Source organism: Sinohyriopsis cumingii, chromosome 10 (genome assembly GCF_028554795.1).
Source record: "Sinohyriopsis cumingii isolate HCF-2022 chromosome 10, ASM2855479v2, whole genome shotgun sequence".
NCBI classification, from domain to species: domain Eukaryota; kingdom Metazoa; phylum Mollusca; class Bivalvia; order Unionida; family Unionidae; genus Sinohyriopsis; species Sinohyriopsis cumingii.
Genome location: NC_142970.1, coordinates 124,168,636 through 124,194,183, shown reverse-complemented (window position 1 = coordinate 124,194,183; position 25,548 = coordinate 124,168,636). Strand labels below are relative to the sequence as shown.

At 36.7% G+C, this 25,548-nt stretch overlaps 1 protein-coding gene across 1 annotated transcript in view; it reads left to right on the top strand.

Moving 5' to 3' along the window:
- The first annotated feature begins 19,907 nt into the window (after positions 1-19,907).
- Positions 19,908-25,548, top strand: part of LOC149791146 (uncharacterized) — a 19,734-nt gene continuing 14,093 nt past the window's right edge. The window contains exon 1 of the mRNA XM_089973066.1: positions 19,908-20,010. The gene's annotated coding sequence lies outside the window, so the exon portion shown is untranslated. The remainder of the gene's footprint in view (positions 20,011-25,548) is intronic.

The window sequence follows — 25,548 nt, the reverse complement described above, 5'->3', positions numbered from 1 at the left end:
CTGATGGAGTTCGGTAGCGCAGGATGATGCTTAACTGGCTCTCGCTGCCGAGTTGCTGAGAAATCAATTATATCCATATATATTATAACATGAATTTATATTGTTTACGCTGTAAAGTTAAAACTCCAACTATTGATTTAGCTACAGTTACAACAAAAAATAAAAAAAAAACCGTACGGTGGAAAATGTTCTATGTGCTGTAGAAAGAAATTTTCATTTTTACCTAATAAGCGCGGTGGTGATATTGCTAATTTGATGTCAAAGTTTCCAGGTGCTCCATGGGCTAAATACAGCGGAGAAAAACATCTACCAGGATATAATTATTGCGGTCCTGGTACTCGACTCGATATCAGGCTCGATAATCAAGATCAACCAAAACCAGGCGAGGAACCAATAAACGCTATTGATCGAGCTTGTCATGCTCATGATGTAGCTTATAAAAGTAAAAATCTACAAGATAGGCATATCGCAGATGTAAAATTAATTCATTCATTAAATTCTATAAAAAATAAAAATATTAGAGAATCATTAGCTAATTGGTTAGTAAGATCCTCGATGAAAGGTAAATTAGCGATTGGGGCTGGTAATTAATAATGGAATCAATTTATTATTCGCCGAGAGGATACTGGAGAGGCAAAGCAGCAATTGGTAAACTCGCTGATGCAGCATCGGTTAAACATTCTACTGCTAAAACGTGGTTGTCCAGGCAGGCAATATGGCAAATTTATCTACCACGTCCTAAACAAATTCAGTACGCGTATTTCGATGTCAGTGTTCCTAATGAAGTTCATCAAGCTGATATTCTGTTTTTACCGCATGATACTGTGCGTGGAAAAACGTACAAATACGCGCTAACCGTAGTTGATGTTGCAAGTAGATATAAAGAAGCAGAGCCGCTATCAGCGAAAACATCATCTGAAGTAGCCGATGCGTTTGAACGAATTTATCAACGAGGTGGTCTACGATGGCCACAGCTACTACAGGTTGATCCTGGCAAGGAATTTCTTGGTCCAGTATCATCGTTGATGAAACAACATAATACCAAAATACGACGAGGTCATACTGCAATTCACCGTGATCAGGCAATTGTTGAGCGATTTAATCGAACACTTGCTGAACGGTTATTTGGATATCAATACGCGAGGGAATTTATTCAGGATAAAAGATCTCGTGAATGGGTTGCAAGATTACCAAACGTGATAGCTGCATTAAATAATGAGATCACACGAACAACCAACATGAAACCCATTAGCGCGGTCACAAAAAAAAATATACCAACACAACGGAAAGATGCTGGAAAACAAAAAATATTAGGTGATGTCACAGTCAGATATTTATATGAGCCTGGTGAACTTGAAGGTGGTAAAGCGAGAGCGACCGATCCTATTTGGAGTGTTACCACACACAAAATATCTACCGTGACAAGATCCACTGGAAGAAACTTAGGCGTTTCCAGACCTGCAATCTACAGATTAGATTCAGCTGCTCCTCAACGTGGATTTACACGTGAACAACTACAAATAATTCCCGCGGATACACAACTACCACCGCGATCACTCCGGTGATTTCGATCACTTAACTAGCACTAGTGCTAGCGCCTCTACGTCGATTACATTCGAGACAGGTTAACATGGTATTTTCTCGTGTATGACCGCGACTATTATCTTTTCTATCTACGGTAAATTGTCTTGAATCATTACTCGAATACCGCCATAACATTATACAATTACAACTGGTGCAATGATTATTCTGCTGCTGTTTTAACTCAATAATAAATTCAACATCAAGATCAAAGTCACGTTTATTTTTTTTGTCAGATTGTTTGTATCCGATTAATTTTTTTCTTATTATATCATCATCGATGATGTTAAATTTATCAACGATTTCAGGAATTATAATTCTACGTAATTGAGATATATTTCTGACCCTCGATACCGCCAAATAAACTAAATTTGACCACTCGATGCGATCGTCTACAATCCAGACTCGTGTATCAGAAATAGTTAATCCCTGTGACGAGTGGATCGTCATAGCGTATCCCAACACCCATGGAGATTTGTCAGTGTGTAATGCATCTTCGACTACACTGATATCAACAGCGACAATATCATTTAATACGAGAATCTGTTTCCTTGACTCTGTCTGTCCTGGAATATCAACATTAATATTCTGTTTTCGTGTATCTGATGGTCTATAACATAACGGAACGGGTAATTCTGAATATTGTTCTTTATGCAGCTGAAATAACTGCTGCTGTAAAGCGTCTCTGATTATTTTTCTACTTGCTACGATCAAATCGGTGGGTCTCCATGAGTTCAAAAAATCACTCATTGATGTCTCTGAGATCACTCCACGTATTATTTCACACTGAATTTTGTTTGATTGTAATCTGATTAATTTTTTAAACTCCTTCAAATTTGCATCAAGAGCTCTATGATCATCATCTATTTCTTCATAATAATCAACGAAATTTTTTAACCAATCATGTGGAGATGGTCCAACAAAAGGCGGAGGTTGACCATGATCGCCACACATTATTATGGCGGTATTTTTCGTCAACAACCAATCAAGAAACATTTTTAATGTATCCAATGACACCGTGCATATCTCATCCCAAATAATTATTTTAGGTATATATTTTTCTCCCATCCGTTCAGGAGTCCATGTATCTCCGCGCCATCGGAAGAAACTATGATACGTGCACGATTGTACTTGCCGCTGTTTCATCTCACGTGCAAGTCTATGTGTGGGTGTCAGCACGATTATATCTGAATTTCTAAAAACATTAATCGTTCGAGTTGTTTTGCCGCATCCACCAGGTCCATTGAGATATACTGTCTTATATCTAGTTATTGGATCACTCAACGATGGTGCTTTCGACATTTCTGATATTTTATTACCCTCACGATAAAAATCTCTCACTGGAACATCTGCTGATTCTGTGTAATTGTGTAATAGTTCCTTTTTTATTCTCCACGAACCCCATCGTTCATCATTACTTGTAAATTTCATAACAGGTTCTAAATATTTACTTGAAATATAAAACGAATCTGTTGCGACTCTGACTGCGGTCTCAGGAAATCTATTAATCATCGATAATAAATTTATGGAAACATAAGCCAACATGGAAGATCTTAGATGAGTATATTGCGGGGATACGTCATTTATGTAACTAACGATCGTACCTAATTTTGTTCCGTCGGATAAATAAACACTCTCTCGATTTACAAATGTATTTTTCGCCGTTGTATCAGCGATTATAAAATCGTACTCGGCATCATCTAGAATTAATCGTGCGTGATGTCTTTTATAATCATATGCACCACCTTGAGTAAATTTACCTATAATTTTTCTACCGAGATCTTTTGCGGTTTTGAGTTTATTAGGAATATCATCCTTAAACTCGCTAATAACTTCAGAATCTGACATGGGCAACCAAACTTTGGTCTGTGCATGATATGATATAATTGCCTCACTGACCACCAACGATGTCAGTATCGCACAATCTAGCATATATCGCAACAAAACTATAGGTGCCCAACGTTTTTCACAAAAATGTCTGCCAAACCAAACATAACAAATCTTGTGAAGATTTTCGTTAAACTCGAACGACTCAATACAGGCGAATCCAGTCAGATCAAAATCAGGTAATGGTCCATTAATTGCCACTCGCGTCATCTCGTTTGTAGGGTGACCAAATCTTTCAAGGTACGTAGAACAATCTCCATATCCCAGAAAACTTCCTGGATAACATGCAACCATATCAACCGAAATAACATCATTGTAATTGTATTTGGTATTCCATAATCCGCCATGTCCATATTCGACGCAACTTGCGCGTACGTCCTCGAGTAAATCAAATCGTGTTGGTTTCCATGAATTTCGTTCTCTGGCGAAATGAGCCGCAACAGATGGAACGGTAAAACAATTAGTTAGTAATTTGTCAGTATTTTCCGCGTGCTTGCACTGTAAAAACGTCGCAAGATTTTTCATCTCGTCATGGAGGGATTCTGTGCGATATATTTCACCGTTCGGTTTGACAAACTGATCAAATTCACGCTCCTCATTACTTTTAAATAACCATACCGATACAGGATCGGTTTTACTTATTTCGTTGATAAAATCAAACATACTATCTGCCACAGAATTATCTGCCACAGCCATATCTGTGGGGTAAAATCTAACAGTTCGATCACGTGGAAATATTGTTACCGCGTTAGTCCATGCGTGTGCGTTATGATCGATAATATTTATTGGAGCTCCCTTCGATTTATATTTCGACTGGTACAGTACTTCTCCTGTTATTGTCGCCACAGTTATTGGAAATTTTAATATTTTTCCTAACTCAGCAACATCTTTTATTGTAGCACCAGTATCCTTAACTGAATCAGCCCACGAGTTTATTTTTTCACGCCTTAAATCAGTTAATCCATTTCCACGCATCGCGTTTGTAAAGTGTTCTATTACTCGTTCAGCTACACAATTTAACCTTGAAAATTTCATCGGCGCTAGTTTATCAACGTTGGGTTTTTTATTTATCTCATAAATTCCATAAATAACCGCCGTTACAGGATACGCTCGTTCATAATACGGTTTATCAATACCTGTCAGTAGACCCGGTCTGGAATTTTTACTTAATATGATAGTTTTATTATTACCAAGGACAGGATCATATTTGTCACGGATAATCCAACTACCTGTTTCTGTTAATACAATAAATTTTACTCTGAAGAAATATTTTTGATTGCCCTCGTATTCAGCGATGTAGTTAATGATAGTTGCTGCTCGCTTGTCGTTCATTGTAGCGTCCTTGACAGCGTCCTTGACTCCGTCAGTGCGTATAATCTTGAACGTTGACCATGTATGAGATGCACCATCCGTGTAAAATTCTTTCTTGGCGTCGTGAATTTTCGAGATCAAACTTTTATTTTTCGGATCAACCAGATCTCGCACTGGCAAGTCAGAAGATAATCTGTCAAGGTTGAATTTATACTTAACAGGCCTAGTTTGGGATAATCTCTCAAACTCGTTCATATAATTAAAACAAATATTTAAATAAAGAAAATTATATATATATATATATATATACAATGTCCCAATGCAGATGGTTGATGATCGGCTCAGTAAATCGATGCAACAAATCCTGTAGAAAGGAATTTTGTTGGATGCACTCACAAAACATACGACGAGGAAGTCTAGGACCAATACCATGTCTAAGGTGTGGTATTGGAGTGCGAGGAAAGACAGAATTATGTGGGAAGTGCGGCGGGAAACGGTTCAGAGAACTTAAAAGATATTATGACAAAAAAAATAATAGCGGTGAAAACGCTATAAAATCCGTGAGGGATTATATATCAAGATTTCAAACAAACAATGATTTAAACATATAATATTATTATAATGGAGCAAAATATATTTGTCCCACATCCTGTCATAACAAACTATGAATCAAATATTAATGGTATCATCAGACACTGCAAGTTGAAGAAACAAGTTGGTTATATTACTAATGCTGGTTATCTAATGTTCACATGCGGGGGGGGAAAGAAACATTATCTGTGTCATAGATTTACATACGAGTGTCACAAGGGTTTGATCAATGATGGTCTTGTTATTGATCATATTGACGGGGACACTCAAAACAATAATTTATCCAATTTACAAGCTATCTCTCACAGCGAGAATAATACACGCGGTAATACAGGAAGATGTAAGACAATCGGAAAGAGGGCGGTAATTTCCTCAAACATAGAAACTGGCAAAGAAATTATGTTTCGTTCAATATCTTCTGCTGCGAAATATTTTGATATTCACCCGCAATCAGTACAAAAAGTCACAGAAAATATATATAAATCAGCTTTATCGAAAAAATATAAACAGAAAATTATCTTTAAGTATCAATAACTATCATCACCACATTATTAACTATCATCACCACATTATTAACTATCATCACCACATTGAATTAATTTTTTTAATTTATGTCACAGTAGGTCCTCCATACACTACTGAATTTTTGATTACATAAGGGGAGATTACTTTGTAATATATAGTTTTCTTCGTAGATGGTTGGTTTTTTATGATCGTAATTAGTCAGTTTAACTAATTACATCGTATAGTGCCGACGAACCTAACTCATTAGACTCATAAGTATTATTTATGGTTTTTAAATATTTCCCCATCATACAACACATGATAATATTATTGATCCGTAGGAAGCTGTGTGTGAAACAGAAACCGTTGCTCATTGTAATCGACCTGCAGTTGTGTGTTCACTGAACTTACATTCTGGAAAGTTCTTTGACTGGTGCATTAATGCCACTGTATTATTGATTTTCAGTCTACAGGAAACCCGCTACAAATACAGAAACTATTATTCAGAAACTGTTATAAATACAGAAACTATTATTCAGAAACTGTTATAAATACAGAAACTGTTATTATTCAGAAACTGTTATAAATACAGAAACTGTTAAATACAGAAACTGTTATAAATACAGAAACTGTTATAAATACAGAAACCGTTATTATTCAGAAACCGCTGTTTAGTGTAATATTGGTTCCTTAGCTATATATTAACTTCCGAAACATATGTTCGTAACAATGTTTGATAGCTCGATCAGTATGGTATTGGAATGTGGCGCTCGCGGTCCAGGATCAAACCCCCATGGCTGACAATTTGTCGGTGGTGCGCATAATTGCGATTTTTATAATAGTGGGGGGAACCGCAAGAACCCACCCCGCTCAGCAAAATTCACCCACAATATTGACTTGTGGTTGATACATATTTTCGTATCACCCACTGGATTAATTATTGTGGGTGTGATTTTGCTGAGCGTACATGTTTGTACTGTCCTTAGTTAAGTTATATGTTTGTACTTCATTCATAATCTGAGCTCGCTAATACACTCGATAGGGGCTCTTCATTCATTGTATATAACCATTTCATTGTATATATCCATTTCATTGTATATATCCATTTCCTTAGTTAAGTTATATGTTTGTGCCGTCCATTCATAATCTGAGCTCGCTAATACACTCGATAGGGGCTCTTCATTCATTGTATATAACCATTTCATTGTATATATCCATTTCCTTAGTTAAGTTATATGTTTGTACTTCATTCATAATCTGAGCTCGCTAATACACTCGATAGGAGCTCTTCATTCATTTTATATGTTGTGCTGTCCCTGAAACATCCCGACGAACTCGCTAAACACTCGATAGGTGTTCTAGGGATATTTTTTTTATTTTAAAGATTTATATATTATATAATGAACCATGAAAATATCAATGATGTAATTGTCGATTTAAAAAATTGAAAAAAGATGGAATTAATATATCTGATGAACTTAATCCTGAAAAAATAGTTTCTGACTTTGAGATTTTACAAGAACGTAAAACCATGGGGACACACACACTATCATCTGAATACAGGCTCATGAAACGGATTCAATCGGCAATGTTTCAGTCGCTAGCTACCGTAGAAGATGATCATGTGAAGGAGTTCGTTCCTCTTTCTACCGCCGTAGAAAGAATTAAGTCGTTATTATCCCACGAGTATGAGGCAAAGAAAACGATTAGTACTCGCATAGGACTATTAAGAAAAATAATGTTAGATCGTGAAACGATCCAAGGTAACTTCGTTACTGGTGAAACGATCCAGAGTAGTAATTTTGAAGATGACTGAGATCTTTGATCAGAAATATTATTTCTGAATTTGATGGGTTAGTAATTTGGTTTTTTTTACTGAAATTTAACAAATTTGTACAAATTTCTTAATTTTGACTACCATTTACCCCATCAAAAGCATAAATTTGTACAAATTTCTTAATTTGACTACCATTTACCCCATCAAAAACATAAAATTGTACAAATTTCTTAATTTTGACTACCATTTACCCCATCAAAAGCATAAAATTGTACAAATTTCTTAATTTTACAAATTATTTATTTCTGAATTAATTTATTTATTTACTGAATTAATTTATTTTTTTTTACTAAAATCAAGAAAAATGCACAAATTACTTGATTCTGACGGGGTAGTTGGTAGTCAAAATCAAAGAAAAATGCACGAACTACTTGATTTCTGACGGGGTAGTTGGTAGTCAAAATCAGGAAAATTGAGCAATTTCGTTGTATTTTAGTAAAAAAAAAAAAAAATCTCAGTAAAAATAATATTATTAATAAATAAAATTAATTTATAATAAATAAAATTTGTTAGGAACAATTTGACAAGGTTAGAACTTTCTTGATTTTGACGGGGTAGTTGGTAGTCAAAATCAAGTAGTTCGTGCATTTTTATGTTTCTGACGGGGTAGTTGGTAGTCAAAATCAAGTAGTTCGTGCATTTTTATGTTTCTGACGGGGTAGTTGGTAGTCAAAATCAAGTAATTTGTACAATTTCAGTAAAAATCAGGAAAATTAATAAATATTATTTTTTTTGTGATAGAAATTTTAATTTTACTTTCATCGACTAGCTTTTTTAGTTGCCTAGGCCGATTAATTTGTACCAAACACAAATTTGTGCCAGTAATAATAAAATATTTTTTTAAGTTGATCGAATTTGATTCTGAAGATCTACGACAAAAGTCCTTAGACAGAAATCCTTACGACGGAAGTCTTACGACTTTACATACAGATTTATTACAAGCTCTTCTTCACGTATGTCAATCAAGCGATTAAGGTGGTCTGTGAGTTTAAAATTGATTCGTGTTAACATATTATTGTGACACCGTAAATACACGGGATTAGTGGGTTCTTGCACGATTAAATTTCCAGGGGGAACTTGTGGTGTGAACGTGTACAGGATGTATCCTTGTTGAGCCTGATTTGATCTTCCGAGATCTATTTGATAGCTGCCATCGATTACGTCACAAACCAGATTGACCGCGACCGTCGGTGTTATATTAACGATCCGCGGGGATACGTGTCTTCCGCCGCCATGTGGATCATTATCATGTCTAAGAACAACTGCTAATGGTGCTAGTTTTTTCCACGCATCGAGTATTTTAGGAAAAAACTCATCAATGACATCACTGACAGATTTTCTTAACTCGATTACACTATACCCGGGGAATTTATAATTCGGTACATCGGCTTCTGTTAATTTATATTTTTCTAACCATTTATATGCATCAAATTTTTTAAATGATCCTAAACTAACCATCGCTTGAACTATTCGGCTATTAAAATATTCCATATCTGATATAAGCTGATTTAATATTTCCACACGCGTGATGATTTTTTCACGCAATGACGCTGATATGTCAAACACATGTTCGTTAAAATATTGATTCAGTTGATCTAGTTGTTTTTTACATTCTTGATTGATTTCCTGAAAATATTTAATAATATCTCTCCGATCAAAACCCAAAACATGTCCTGTTTCCCCCTCCCGACTTAGAAAAGTCCATGCCTCCATATCTTCGTGAAAGAGAAAATGGCTAAATATTAATTTATTTTTAAAAATACGTAGTTTTTCCCCGTATGATGGATTAATTTCATGATATGATTGTCTATCCGTGACATAATCAGACTTTTTCGGTTCTGGTGGTCCTTTATGCACCGGGGGAATTTCAGGCCAACCTAGCACGGATCTGATTGAAGATTGATAAATATCAACGGCATAATCAGGCGAGTTTATTTCAATCGTCGAGGACAACGTCGGCTCATGAACGTTTATTGATATTTTTGATTCTTTTCCCGTTATTGATTTTATTCTACGCGCAAATTCCTCACTGATCTCTTCAATCTGGTAACTGCCGGTTGGTATTCCAACAACAACCCAGTCAGGTGTTCCATCGGATTTGTTCTTGTTAGTAAATACGAGCGAATTATTTGCTGGTGTACCATTAAATGATTTTGATCTGATATTTGGCCAGCTGTAATATACCCGTAATTGAGCTAGTGCTATTTCTTTTACTGGAATTGCAGTAGGAAAATTAACACTAAATTCAGGATTAATTGAACTTACCGAGATCATCGTTATCTTTGGCGGAGTTGTGTTGGTCACGATCTGCTGGAGTAATTCTGTCATTATTGATACTTGTATCTTTAATACCGATACCTTCGTCGTATATTTTGGTTATCATTGAAAATTCGAAATCAGATATAATTCCATCACTGAGACTCGCTGATAACAACGAGGATAATTTCGAGTATGCTACCGTCGCTGTATGTAATTTTATTGTGTAATCGGATAATTTTTCGTTCGTACAAGTACATATTTTTTTTGTGATGATACCAAGCACACCTGCAATAGTTGTTGCTGCTGAAATACAGATAGTTACAGCTACTGGTGCCATCGTTGTCAACGCTGATAATATTACACCAGTTCCAGCAACAACAGCGGATACTGAATAAACAATCACATCAACGATAACTAATCGTCGTCGATATCTTTTTACTTTTACTGTATATTGTTCGACTTGATCTTTTAGCGCCGCCTGCCATTCACGCGCTTGATTGTATCTGTATTGTGCACCATCCATATATATTTTTATACAGTAACCAATTGATGTGCTTCAGCTACAAATTCCAAACACCACCAGTAAGATGTTGCGGTTAATGTCCTATCAGCTGCTTCCAGAATAAATATTTCCTCGGCTCCGATATTTAATATAACAGATACAACCCCGGAAAACCTGTCGGTGGAATGACGCCATGGAAACGTTGTAAATATTTCAAATTTTGCAGCACTAAACACAGATAGTCTGTACACGCCAGTGCTTGTTGCGGTATATTTGATGGTATTATTTTGTTTTGACCATGTTGCAAATCCCGATGATACCGTGCATACGATGTTTGTGATATGCCCGGGAGTTATTTCAGCTGGAATTTTAATCAGATTGATTTTATTGATAATCTCAGGAATTCCCGCTACGATGTCTAGTTGTGTTCGTTTGATCGTGTCTAGGTTACTTTTGATATCAGAAAGTTTCATGTCAATGACGGAAGGAGTTCCAAAGAACTTATTTATGGCATCATCGGTTTTCTGAAAATTTCTTCGAAGCCTTGTAAACGCGCCCGTGTGAACGTCATACTCGGCCCGTAGCGTGGATAGTTTTCCATCCACGTCGTCGACGTATAGTTTGTTTGCGACGTCGTTGTCAGATTTTGGAGCTGTTACAGCTACTATTTTGTTCCCGTTCATGTTAAGTTCACCTGTCATTGTGTCACCGGTGTTTCTCACGCGATTAGCAACACTTTTTGCAATTTCATCTCTGATGGTTTTAAGTGACATACTTGAATCTCTGATTCTACCACCGTCAGTAAACACGGGAATATTATCCGTAACTGCACCAAGTACTCGCCGGACTATATCATTCCATTTGATATTGCTGGTTTTTAGTTTACCATATCGATCTTGAAAAATAACAACTTCATCTGGGTCAACTCCAGCCAGGTTCATGATATCAGCAAGGTCATCTTTAGTCGCATACTTTGACAGATCAACGTCGGATTTTATTTTCTTACTAGTAGAAGATCTTCCGTAAATGTCAACCATTATAATAAGATCCGTTGTTTAAAACGCCTTACGCGCAACAAATCGGTTGCTTGTATAATCGTGCACGACTTTATGTGGCGGCCTGGATGATTTTGATATAGCGTCGAGTACATTAATTACTTCACGGCCGCATATTGGCGGATCTGTCATTGTTTGTGTGGGTAGCGTTGAATACCAAACTTTATAACCTCTGGTTGTTGCGTGGAGTGGTGCGACATACTTGATAAATTCAACAGGTGGAGCTAACCCGTATGAATCAAAATAAACAATTCCACGTGGATCAACCGCGTATGATACCCAATGAGTACCAGGTCCAGAACGTTCATCGAGATTAATAATACCTGTTTCTAGTTTGTTTGGTTGTTTCGGTAATTGATCTCGCATAAAAACACCTCTAAAGGCAGATATTTTTAATTTTTTAGCGGCATTAAGTAAATCAAAATTTGATGCTGGAACGTCTAACGAAATGATCCTGGAAGCCTTAGGCCTCTCCCCCAACGAGATCCCGGTAATCTTAGACCGCGTCCCTTTTTTTTGTATCCTCGCCCTGTTGCTTTCTTTAGTGCCATTCCAGCGGCTGTTCCAACAGCACCTAACGCGGCCGCTTTTGCTACGGCTGGAGCAGCCGCAGCTATTAATGCCGGAATGGCCGCAAGAAGTGGAAATATACCACCTGTTTTAACCATGTCTTTGATGGCGCTCGGGGAGAGATGGAATTGAACTCCAGTTTTTGATTCTAGGGCTTTATTGAAATGTTTAATCTGATTATTTGTCAGCGATAATTTGTTTGGACCACCACTAATATGATCTCGTTTTAGTGATATTTTAGTTCCGCATTTGTTGGCGGTTTTTGATTGAAGCTTTTTTACCTGACCCGGGGTCAGAGTAACATTAACATGACTATACGACATTTTTATATAAAATATATTTTTCTAAATAACACGATTAAAGATTTTCCACCGGTGCATCAACGACCCTCATTCGACCACTGCCACCTTCAAGTAACATGGCCTTGTCGCTAAGTATGACCGCGATCGCTCTGTAGAAGCCGGGAACAACTGGTGGACCAGCTATATCAGGAGGAGGGTTAGTAACATGAGCTCGAAAGTGTATATCAACAACAGATTGTTTGGATAAATCAAGATGTTCTAGTGAAAAATAATAAATCGGATATAGACCTGTAAAATCTAGTTGTGATATTTGCAACCCGGTATCTATATTTTGATCACCTCCCATGAATGACATTAAACGATGATATGCGCGCGCTACATGATTTTGAACAAAATTTAGTTGTATATCCTCGGCTGGTTCTTGATGTCCATTTATCCGTAAGGAAACTTCATTAACTCCAAGGTTGTCAAATATCATATGTGAACGTTCTTGATTATTCGTCCGAGCATTATCTTGTAATGCAATAAAAATATGTCGTGGTGCAGAAACACCCTGTTGTGATGCTATATGCCATGTAAATAAACCATTAATATTGCTTTGAGCAGCATCTGTGGTTACTGTTAACCATGATAGCAATGATTTACAGCCTTGATCCATAAAAGATAGTAATTTTTGTTCCTCAGTAATAGATGGAGTCATTACTGGCATCCACAATGAAAGTTTTGATATATTTACTTTACCCTCGGCAACACCAGCACCTCGCCAGATTGCATCATTATCATTACCTTTTCTTACGAGCACAATTGTGTGTTTAGCTCCAAAGATGACTTTTCTAACATTTCTGCAGAATCCAAAGATGTGAGATAATGGAATTGCACACGAAAAATTTCTATCATTTCCCGACAGCGCCGCCCGGCGTGTTGCAAATCCTAGGTTGTAAGTCGCATTAACGCTTTTTATAATATCATAATCAGCACCTGGTCTGTCTGCGTGCTCAAAATCAGCCGTTTGTGGATCAACTGCAGTAGCTCGTGTTATTAGTACTTTGGTATACTGAACATGATCAGCGTTGTTGGTAATATCCTTAGCAAACATCATTGTTGGACCAGCTGATCTTGTAAAGTCGTCAGAATATCTCGCCAGACCAATTATTGTTGTAGCAACATCAACATCCTTCTGAACTGATTCAATATTTTTTCCATCAATCATGTATGTGGCGCTATCAAACAACGCCATGATCCCGTTGTTGACAAAACCAACACGCAAATTAGCAGCATATGGCGTATTAGCTACAACATTCGTTACAAGTCTACCTTCTACTTCAATAAACGCCTCGGCGGGCAAGAAATATCTACTTGTATCATGAACCTGTAATTCGATTCTCCCCTGATGATTTGGTTGTCTTGCGTCATAAGAATAAAACTGATAATCACGTACTGACTCGTACTTAAGGACAGGTGCCTCCATATCAAATGCTGGGTCTGATTCGCGCCTGAACATTTTTATTATAGTTACCATTTTTCCAAATGATGATCATCGTCGACGAAGACCGCTCCCTGCTATTAAATTTGCTGTTATATTTTTTTCTGCTTCTTCAGATATCGCCGCTAGTTTTTGATTTGCAGCTTGATTTATTATTTTACTTACGTCTGCAGGCATCACCTCAGTACTTGCCAGTTTCACCGGTGGTTGTTGTTTTCGTTGCAATAATCGTGCTAGTCTTTCCTTGATCGCCGAGAACGCCTTACCAGCAACATTGACAATTGCACCAGGAGCTTTATCACGAACAATATCAATAGCCTTCATCGATAATTGTTTTGCAACAGGTGCTACTTTTGGAGCTATCCTCGTGAATAATCCCCGAATGACATCACCAAGTCCATTTCCGTAAATAACACTATAGATTGGTAATCGTGAGTTTACTGCTCTAACCTGTGTGGGTTTACGATGATTATCATGCACAATCATCTTATTTTATTTACCATTTATCTAACAACTAGTCATCAACGAGTTCATCAATAAGTTCTCGGTAAACGCCAATATCCATGATGCCACCTTGAAATAGTCGCCGACAAATATCAGCTGCTTCATTGGTTATTTCTGGTGAATTATTTCCAGCTCGTTTTCCTCCTATGAGAACTTCTAACCGTGACACGTCATTGATGATATTATCAGGACATAAACCACGTCCTGTTTTAGGTTCATCTTGAGGTGTTTTAAATACTGGTGGTTGCATTACCGGAGCAAGTACTTCAGTGGTGGCCGGGGGTGAGTCACCTTCTCGAAATCCATGTGGTGAACCTGTCGGTGTAAATGTCATTTTCGGTGCAGAAATTTTCTTCGAGAAGGGTGATTTAAGTGACTTTTTAGCCTTTTTAATTTTCGACATCAACCCTTGCTGCGAAGAAGATTGTTGTTGTTGTTCTATTTGTTGCAGAGGTGGAGGAAGCTGATACTGAAAGGACTCTCCTTGTTTTGGTTGTTCCCGTCCCCCTCTAAATCTTTCTACTTCTTCTTTAAGTCTTTTAAATTCTTGACCTCTAGCTTGTTTTTTATTGTAATATACGCTATATATCCATTTAATGAAATTATCATCACTTGTATTTTCATAAAAGGGTTTTAAAAAATTAGATTTATTAGATATATTTTTTGATATCATCTCAGGTAATTTCTCTCTTTCAGTTTTTCTAATTTCCTCAACAACTCCTTCGTTAAATCTTGCAATTAATCTTAAACTCTCCTCTGCTGTTTTGGGTTCAGATGCAAGTTTTTTTCTCACATCGGCGACTTCAGCACGAAGTTCTCCAATACCTTCAAGTATTTCCTCACCAACAGGTGGAGGCTGAGCTGCAGCTATGTCAGTTGGAAGGTCTCGTAAAATCTTCTTTGTTTGTTTGGTTCTTCTTGCTGTTTTTTCAGCCTGCACTGCAGTTTGTTCTAATACCGGAAAAATACCCTTTTTCCTCTTCTCATCTTCCTCCGCAATATCTCCCCATATAGTTTTTTCAACAGCCGCTGCAGCTTTCTTAGTAGCTGCAGTGACGGGTTTAAATAGTTTTTTAGTGTCTTCTTCGTACTCAACTTTTGATTCTTGTTGCGCTTGTAGATTTTTTCTAAATGAGTCTCTGACAGGAAGAAATTTTTTAATTGTTTCTAATCGTTCTCGTGCTGTTCTTGCAGTATGAGATTCTGGATGTACCATTTTATTATAACATAATAATTTAATTAATATCAGCAAAAGAGGAGCAGCAGAGAGGGTACCTACCAACGTTGGTCGTCAAAAAAAATAAACAAGAAATAAATAAACACGTAGAGTACTTTATTTTTTCAGATACTATTTCGAACTGAGGTTTTATTAGCACAATCGGTTATTGCAAAAATAAACATCTCAAGGAAAGTTCATTTGTAAAATCTGGACCTTTCTACGAGATGATTTATTTGTTTGTTTTATTTGTTTTGTCGGAATTCTATGGTCTGTTCACCCTCTCTGCTGCTGACCGCCATTGTCGCTTGGTGTCTGCTTTCTTCTTCGAAAAGAGATCGTTTCGTCTTGACTATAAAAATTTAATTTGACTAAGTTTTACGCACTACTTGAACTCATACATTTCACGTTGTAGGTGTAAGCCGTCGTTCTCAGTTTTCTGGAAGTTCGGTTTTGCGTTTCTCGGATGTGACACTATTTTTTATGGACCGAACGAAATTTCTTTTGGCGTCAATCAGGACTCGTGGTTTTGTGGTATAATGGAGAGCATTGATGAAAGCTCAGTTATGTCTTCGAAATTGCTGACACGGATCTAAGCTAACACTTCAGGTTTTGTGTGAGGCGATACGGTACATCATTGCCTTTTACTTCCTCAATGAAATCGTTTCATCTTATTGCAAAATTACATTTGACTAGGTTTCATACGCAGCAGGTCCCTGTATATAAGGAGAGTGTCTTAGCGTCAAAGTATTCATTCCGCTCTCAAACGATCACGAAGATGGAAGAGTCACCACAGATCGACATGCTGTGCAAATATTTGCTAAAAGTCATACGAAAGCATAATTCACAGGCGAAAGTGGCAACAAAACTTACTCTTTTGGTCGTTGATTTGATGAGAGTCATACGAAAGTGTGTGCTAATGAAGTTTGCTATATCTGCAAAGGTAAATGGGTATTTGTCTCCAAAATACCTGCTTCGTCTAAGAAAGAGAGACAAAAGTCAAGATACCTAATATCGTTGTCAGGGGAAAGAACACTGGAATTCAGAGTGCCCTACGAGAAAAGAGAAAAAAAAAAAAAAAAACAAGACGAAACAGAGAAGAGGGATTCAGAAGAAGAAGAAGAAGAAATTGAAGATGATGAAGAACTTGTGCCAGTAAAGACATGGAAATGGAAAAATTGACAATGTGAGCCGATGCGTTGGCCCTGATGTGAAATTTCATACTACCTTCTAAAAGAGAATAGACCAGAAAGAAAACGTAAGTGTCTCTTGGTCTTGACATTGTATAATAAGGATGGCGTGTTTTGTTTTTACTCACACTTTATGAAATTGTGCTCTTTCACCTCTCTATCCCTCTGGATCATGTTTTAGTTAGAATTGAAATGGAAGGATGTTTTCCTTCACGCACGCTCTTTAGGCATGCAGGTCCGTAAACAATAGTCAGTCTATTCATCCATCATTTTGTGTCTTGATGTTTCCTAAAGCACACACTGATGCCATAAAATAACGGGTTAAATGGGTTTTGTAGTGCTGGGAGTGGGGGGTGGGGTGGGGTGTAGGTGTTTGGCAGAGTTGGTCATTGCAGGTGAGGGCTTAGGTGCTTTCAAAAAACTTTTTCTTCTTCACTCTGTGTTGATGGAATATAATGGGCTATTTTCTTCACTCTCTGTTGATAGTATATATATATAAAGGGTTATTTCTTCACTCCGTGTGGATAGTGTATAATGGTTTTCTTCTTCCCTCTGTGGTGTGTGTGTGTGTGTGTGTGTGTGTGTGTGTGTGTGTGTGTGTATCTGTGTGTGTGTGTGTTAGCGTACGTTGTGTAGATCGTATATTTGGTTGTTTTTTCTTCTTCCTCCCGAGTGTGGATAGTATATTTGGGGTTTGTATGCGTTCGCGTACGTTTGTGTGGATAGTTTATTTGGGGTTTGTATGCGTTCGCGTACGTTTGTGTGGATAGTTTATTTGGGGTTTGTATTATCTCCCTTCTGTGTTGATAGTATATTTGGATTTTGTTTTTTCCTCTTCCCTCTCTCTCTGTGTGTGTGTGTGTGTGTGTGTGTGTGTGTTCGCGTACGTTGTGCAGATCGTATATTTGGTTGTTTTTATTTCTTCCTCCCGAGTGTGGATAGTATATTTGGGGTTTGTTTTTTCCTCTTCTGTGTGTGTGTGTGTGTGTGTGTGTGTTGGTCTCTGTTTGTCCCTATAAAACTCACTTTTTCCCTATCAGATACACTCTACCTACCTACCTACAGTAGCGCGTATTCATGTCAGCCACTTGCAACACTGTTGCCATTTATCCCCTAGTGTTCAGTACAGTGACGTCACTGAGGCTGGAAATTTTGAGACTATAAATATGGACTTGGGGATTTCCACATTTTGTAGCTATACATATATACTAGAATTCATAAACAGGAACGTCACTCAAGCTGAGGCTATAAAAAGATAGTGGGATTTTCCAAAGGAAAAACCCACAAGTTGGAGCTATAAATAGATAGTGGGATTTCATAGGAATTTCAGCTGATTATAGATACATAGGTATTTATCCATTATCGTCACAGAAGTTGATATTGTAAGTAGTTACTAATTTTATCCATTTTAGTCTAAACCATTGTAACTTAATTTTCGGGGATATGTTTATTTTCCTTTAAATTCTGGGACAATTTCGTCATTTTAACGTTACTTTTAGTCACATCCATTTTGTCGTTGAGCATTTCCTTGATTATAGCTATTTATAGCATCATTACAATTATGCAAATTTTTGAACACCCCAGCAAGATTTCAGGTCTTCGTAATGCTTTATATATAAATCCCACGCTTGTACTAGTGTATGTATGTTTCTGTCTCTGTTGTGTTTGACCCTCTACCATCATTGTCCCTAGATAGTCCCACCATGTTCAATTCCCCTTGACGCTATTCAGATCCACCATGTTCAATTTCCATATGTTAAATTCCCTTGAGGCTATATCCCCCAGGGGTTTCCGTAATGTTAAATTTCCCATTGTCCCTAGACAGTCCCACGATCTATTCCCCATGCTAAATTTCCCATTGTCCCTAGACAGTCCCACGATCTATTCCCCATGTTAAATTCCCATTGTCCCTAGACAGACCCACACTATAGTTCCATGTTAAATTCCCCTTGTCGCTAGAGTGACCCACGATTTATTCCCCATGTTAATTTCCCTTGTCGCTAATCTGACCCACGATTTTTCGCCATGTTAAATTTCCATTGTCGCTAATCTGACCCAGGGGTCTCTGTAATGCTAATTCCCATTGTCGCTAATCTCACCCCATTTACTACTTATGCAAACTGGAGGATATGTATTGTAAACATGAACTGGAGTGTATGTAATGTAAACTTAAAAGTGGAAGGTAAATTATGTAAATGTGAGAAATGTAAATAGGAGTGCAAACAATAAGTCTCAAAACTTGAGTGCATGTAATGTAAACATGACATATGGAAACAGGAAGACATGTTCTTGAACATGAAGTATGGAAACTGGAGTGTATGAAATGAAAACATGATGTATGGAAGATGGAGTTTATGTTATGCAAACATGAAGTATGGAAACTGGAGGGTATGAAATTTGACGTTTACTTGGTTATTTTTTTAAAACCACTTTCGGAGTGAGTTTTTATTGGGTGTTTAAAAACAATATTAAACCACTTTCAGAGTGAGAGTTTACTTTAGGTACTTTTTATATCACTTTTGTACTGAGTTTACTTTGTGTTTTTCAAAACCAATTTCAGTGCGACAGTTTCCTTACAGTTTCCTTACATAATTTGTAAAGCCACTTTCTGAGTGATTTTCTTGAATTTAGATATTTTTAATTATTCATACTCTGTTAATAAAATTAAGAATTTTATTTTCGTTTTGTAAGAATGGTAACCCTGAATGTTGTTCTCGTCCTGAGAAAAATACAGTTTTTGTCATGCAGAATGTTGCAAAAGAATGCAAATTTCAAATAATGTTAAGTGTAGGAAATGATATTTATGTATGGAAATTTATCTTACTCAATGATTTTTCTTATTAAATTACGTGACAAATTATAGGTATACAAGTTTAGATCGCGTCTCATTACATCACCAATTAAAGTACTTCAAGGAGATCTTCACATTGTTTACGTCAAATTTGAATAAAACTTATCACAGTTTCCTTCATTTTGTCAACAACAACAAAAATCATGTTTGCGTCAGTTTATTGAACTTATACCGAGTATTTAAGACTAAGGTACAGCAATTACTTCCGCAACAGCGTCGATGCGGGATATCCCACAATCCCATGCGCACCTCGTACATGAAGAAAATGGAGGCTTGAGTCAAGTTCTAACGTTGTCCCTGGCAGAAAATCTTCTAGAGAGCATTAACTATTGAATAACCATTCATCTGAATATTTTCAACTTATTTGGTATGCATGTTTCTATCATACGTTAGACATAGTATATGAATAGGACCTGATTTAGGTATAAAGTTGACGATAATTTTCAGTGGTGAGTGTACAGTGTGAACGGCCTTGTTGCGGCCATTTAGCATAACACGCTAGACAGCTGGGTGCTTATGCGGCATTGACGATTACATTGGAAAAGAAGTTTCAAGGTATATATGACGTGGTCGGTTAGACAAATTAATATGCAAAAACGAATGGGCTAAATTAGTTTGGTTGCTGCGGTCTGGCGTTGAACTATCACAATTCAGTATGACGTCAGGACAAATAAAATGAAAGTTGGAGATCTTGGTTAATTTGGTACACATGAGTTTTGGATATTGTCTTTATGCCTTTAGTAGACTTTGGCAGCTAGTTTTCTCAATATTTAAGGTGATTAATTGATGCTAGTGATATCAGTTGATACAGTCTGAGATAAATACACCACAGATTAGTCCCATTAACACCACAGGGTTCTTAGTGTACGAGTCCAGTGCTGTATTCCAGTTAATTTAGAAGGGGGACATAATCTGAGCATTTGACCAACTGTTTAAAATATGGTGGTTAGTTTAAAGGACACTAACTATTGCAGGGTGGCATATGTCTTCAGGGCTTACGCAGGTTAAAAGACTGTTTTATTTAAAATGCAGAAATCATTTACCGAATCATTTCCAGAACCAGTTTTCTACAACTTGTTAGATATTATAATGCCATTTCACCATGTCTGTCTGTCAAAGACAGAAGCATTTAGTATGAATATAATCTGCTTATATATTAAAGGACTATTTACTATGTATTACTGAAATAAAGCCACATATACGGTCTCGTAAGAGGATTGGCTAAACTCGTTACTGATTGTGAAGTGGCATCTTGGATCTGATGTTTATCAAATATTAAATATGAGCTTACATCATTAAGGTCTGGGATGATTTAGATAATAATTGAGATTGATGCATGCTAGTGGCAAAATGTTGTGTCTGATAGCTATCCTTATTACCACTCTGGAGGCCATGGGTTTTTTAAATCCAGTTTTGATTAGAATTGAAATATATGACTATATCTAGAGATGTCAAAATTTTCCTAAATTTCTACCAGTTACCTGTCAAACCTGTCAAGCCTAATATGGTTAGGAAAAATGAATGAAATGCACAACTACACATAATAAAATGTTCACTGAAATCTTTAAATATAAGTGAAATATTTGTTATTTAATAACACTGAAAAAAATTTAACTAAAATTGACCATGTCTATAAATATGGTAATTTTTGCATTATTTTTCATGAAACATTTCAAATGAAAGAGACTGAATTCTTGAATGTGGTACCAATTGTCATAGATTCATTCTGTTTTGATAATACATGCGTAGCGGACCAGTCTAAATTGAAAATAAATGGTGCCAGATATCATTTAAAAGCAACTGGCTGTAATGACGTGACTGTTGGATGTTATATGAATGAAAAATGTCAGTGGAGAGGGATTTTGTTATACTTAAAAATAAGTTGCACAGTTCCAGGATGCAGCAGTTATCATTTGTCGATTTGTGACTCAACAGCTATTCGCAAGAGTTACTATATACGTATTTAACATTAGTGTTATGCATAAACATAGCTGCCAACCCTCAAGATTTTGGCATGAATTTCACAACATTCTACAGCGATTCACAGATTCACTAATTCCCCAATTCTCAATTATTTTAAATTTTCCCATTAAGTGCTAGTCTTGATATCGCATCGCCATTTGCCAAAATAGTCTGGTACTGTTATTCATGATGTTAGTAGAACTATAGCCGATTGGTATAATTTGCCCAGTAACAATTATTTTAGTATATTTAATTTATATTCACAAGAGTAGTTTTACAAATGCTTTTGAAAGAAACGGGGGCCTAACCAGAATTTTTCTCTGTACATGCACTGCCAACACTGATTTGAATTACCGTTCAGCATCGCATGTTGAAAACATCTTCACCACAAAGTAAAAAGAAATGTATTGCACAAAAAGTGAAGTTTAGCTTGGAATATACCAAAAATTGGCAGTGCATTCAGGCATCAAATACCGATATACATCCTTCTTTTTTGCACACAGCGTGCCACAAATTTTTAGCACTGGGCATGGTGGCAGGGATGATGTAAGCGCATTGGTAGCAAAAAGCACATAGAGGTTGGGAAACTACTTAAAGACAGCTTTTTTCGAGTGTTGGAAGTTTTTAGATCAAAAGATTGGCATATATTATAATTAGCTTGAGTTCATTGTTTTCTGTACATGAGCCGACACCACTAATTATTCATAATTATACATTTCATTTTCTGGATTAGTACCATTTTGTAATTAAGCTACACTACTGTTAAAATGTTTTGACCTTCAAAGAAAAAGATTCTTTTGCACAAAAAGTGAAGTATAGATTGGAGTACACCAAAATCTGGCCTAACATTCAGTCATCAATCATCGACAGAGGTCTCACAAGGATTTTAAAAGTAGGAGTCCAGGACTCTCATTTTGGTAAAAATAGGAGTCCCACCAGCAAAAGTTGCAGTCCCCTCCAGGGGTCAAGCTAGACTTGAATTTTAGGGATATGTGACTTCTCCTTTTGGGATACTGCTCCAGTGGCCTAGTGGTTAGAGCTTCCTCTTTGGAAGCGAAAGGTCGTGGGTTGAAACCTTGGCCGAGTCATACCAAAGACTTATAGAAATGGTAGTAACAGGTGGTTCACTTGGCACTCGGCATTAAGAGTTTAGTGTTAGGACTGGTCGGCCTGGTGTCAGGATAATGTGACCGGGTGGGACATCATGCTACATGTCTGCAACATGATGCCTCAGTGCTAGACATCACTATAAACTGCCACACTGCAGACATCATAGTGATATGACTGAAAATTGTTAAAACTACGTTAAAAATCCACATTGCACAGTCACACCAATTTTTCCCCCACTTTTCACTAATTACAAGGATTGGCAGCTCTGCATAAATAATTTATTAATTTTTGTGTGTCTTGTATTAACTACTACTCCACATGGATTTTGCCGATTTGTGACAAAAAATTTAACTGCAGATAAGTAGCAAAAAGAAATGTATGTTAAAATAAATATATATGTTTCTTGTACAGTTTTCAGTGATTATGGCATGTAATTTTTATGTTCAGATTAAACGTTTTGCCACTTAGTAAAAAGGAAGTATGCTTATATCTCTCTTGGGGGTTGACTTGTGTGAACCTACAACAAAGCATTTTCAGTTCACATTTATTACAATCTTCTTTTGATCAGGTACCCGCTAGAAATGATCATGCTTTATATATGTTGTAAAATTTGACTTTAATGAAACATTGCTGCTGTTTACAAACCTGTAACACATTTTCATTCAAAGCAAAGACACATAATAACTTTTGTTCTCCTACACATATCTTGCGTCCCTTTGATTTGCCTATACATATTGGATTGTTCCATGTGCTGATCATACCGGTGCAAATTAGCACAATGGGCTCACCCACTGCATTCATGCTGCATGTTTGGTGTCAGGGTAATGAGACTGGGAGGGACATGATGCTACATGTCTGCATTATGATGACCCAGTCCTAGACATCACTATAAACTGCCACACTGCAGACATTGTAGCGATATGACTGAAACGTTTTTAAAGTTTTGCTAAAAATCCAAATTACACATCCACACTTACCCACTGCAGTCTTCAAACACATCTCACTAGCTATTGTCAGCCAATTAAGTAAAATTTGAAATGGTGGTTTATACCTGATCTCTTTGCATTTTAATTACTGCTATTTAAACTGCCCAATGGGTAATTTTACATCAGCTCTAGTCATGACTGTTTACCATTTATATATGTTATATGTAACAGGTATATACTAAAAGTGTTTTTGTTTTTTTGATCTATCGAAGATTCCTGAAAATTGTTTCTTCTCAAAACAAAACTGTGTCTGTAGTTTTGTGAGAACAAAATCGTGTTTTAGCAAGCTATGCCTATTTACAGTTAGATTAAAATCAGATCTCCACTTCACATGTGTAGGGCAGCCTGATTTTAACCAGATTGCACCATGTTATGGCAGGTATGTCAACATCTTGAAAATCCATTTCCACATTTCATTAGCGCAATTAAAATTTTCTCGGACGAATTTGATTAATTTTTTTTAACAAACCCAACAGGCACATCTTTTAGAATACAGGATGGGACATATCCAAACTTAGAGGGGTGCTGGGTGTTGGGCTAATGTGTTTAAGCACTGGGTGTTGGGCTAATGTGCTTAAGCACTGTGTATCGATATACATAATGATATGGAAAATTGATACAAAACAATACTTACCATATGCAAGTTATTTTAATCTTCAGAAGTCATTAATAATTATTAATCATTTGCTATGCTATACTTTAAGATTTCATCTGAGACAGATGTTGCAGGCACAGACACTCAGTTTTGTTAGTAAACAGGAGACTGACAGCAATCACTTGCCTTCTTCAAATGACTTAACAGCACTCACTTGCCTTCTTCAAATGACTTGACAGCACTCACTTGCCTTCTACAAATGAATAAATGACTTGGTTCATAATATTGCCTTTCACCCCCCCCCCCACAAATGCCATTCTCAAGGCGTGCAAATTGTGGGAAATTTGTGTGAAGCGGGGGGACATGGAGAGCAAAGTAGGTGAAAGTCAAGTGTATGAAAATGTTCTCAGCACAGTATACAATTTTTATTTTACTAAAGTGAGTCCAGCATCTGATCAAAATGAGCTTAATTGGCATAACATGTTGAATCACTGATAAAGATGCCAACAGGCACCTGTTTAAAAAAAACGAAGGTATTCCATGTTCATATCGAGACAGAGAATAACTATTAGTTCGAGGCTCGTGTTGTATGTGCATTTATTCATCATCACAGAGACTCGTATGGCTGCATACAGTTTAGCTGTCGAGTCTCAGATGGTGTTTAACCCTACAACAAGAACAATTTACTTGTCATACATGTACAATATATTAATACAAGGGAGGACACTTCTCTCCTTTCTCGCATTACCTATTTCAGAATTGATGCTGATATTTAAAGCTAGGCTGTCCAAACTTTGTGTCTGTCCATGGTTTGTATGCCATTTTTCTCGCAATTTAAACATGCTTGTTTTGAGATCCTGATGACATTAACTGGGTCAGTACCTTTCATAGACAGCAACAGAAAGTACTGATTAAGAAACATTCAACAATAGAAAAATTAAATATGTACTATATTTCAGATAAAAGAAAGCACAATATAAATGTCTTGTTTACCTAACGCCACTTTTTACTCAAGTTTGTGGCCTTAGAGTGAGTATTAATTGTTCAAGTCAGGGCTGCTGTTCATGTTTGTTTTGTTTACTGGATTCTTTTTTATTAGTGGGAAACCCAAGACATGCTTTTGTGATGGCAAAGTCAACACAAAAGCCTGGTTACCATAATGTGCACTTCTTTTACCACATGAATGGAAAACATTTTATAAAATTTGACCAAGTCTGTAAATATGGTAATTTTTGCATTCATTTTCATGAAA